Below are 542 nucleotides of genomic sequence, written 5' to 3'. Positions count from 1 at the left end.
CGGAGTGCCCCGTCGTAGGTGTGCGACGCCCCCTAGTTTAGCCGTAGAATTGCCAGCGCCCGTGCGCGGACACCCGGTGCCAGACCTTGGCTTGTGATTCCAGGTGACGAGTCTCCGGTGCGGGGCCTGGTTAGGATCCCAGGTGAGTCCCGGACCGCGCCGTCCAGCCGGGAGGTGCCGGGGGCGGCCGGCGCCTGACCCCACGCCTCTCCCCTTCCCTCTCGCCCAGGGAACTATTCCACAGGACAAAGCCAGCATCGAGACTCGACTCTCCGCATGGGGCTGGAGACCCAGAGGCCACCCCCCACCCTCCGGGAGGCCCCCGAAGAGCCAAAAGGGGACCTCCTCCTTCTCCCGGACATGGGCCGAGACTGCACTGGTCGGAGCCAAGGCAGCGGGCCCTGTCTGAGATGATGCCATAAGCCCCTCCCCACCCCCGGCCCATCCCCTCCTGGTCGGCCCAGGGTCCCCCACCCCACCCCACAGGCCGCACCGGCGCCCCCTCCTCCCTGGGCTTGCAGGAAAGCCACTTCCTCGCAGGT

This window comes from Sorex fumeus, unplaced genomic scaffold (genome assembly GCF_029834395.1).
Source record: "Sorex fumeus unplaced genomic scaffold, SorFum_2.1 ptg000044l, whole genome shotgun sequence".
Taxonomy (NCBI): Eukaryota; Metazoa; Chordata; class Mammalia; order Eulipotyphla; family Soricidae; genus Sorex; species Sorex fumeus.
This window is presented reverse-complemented; position numbering follows the sequence as displayed.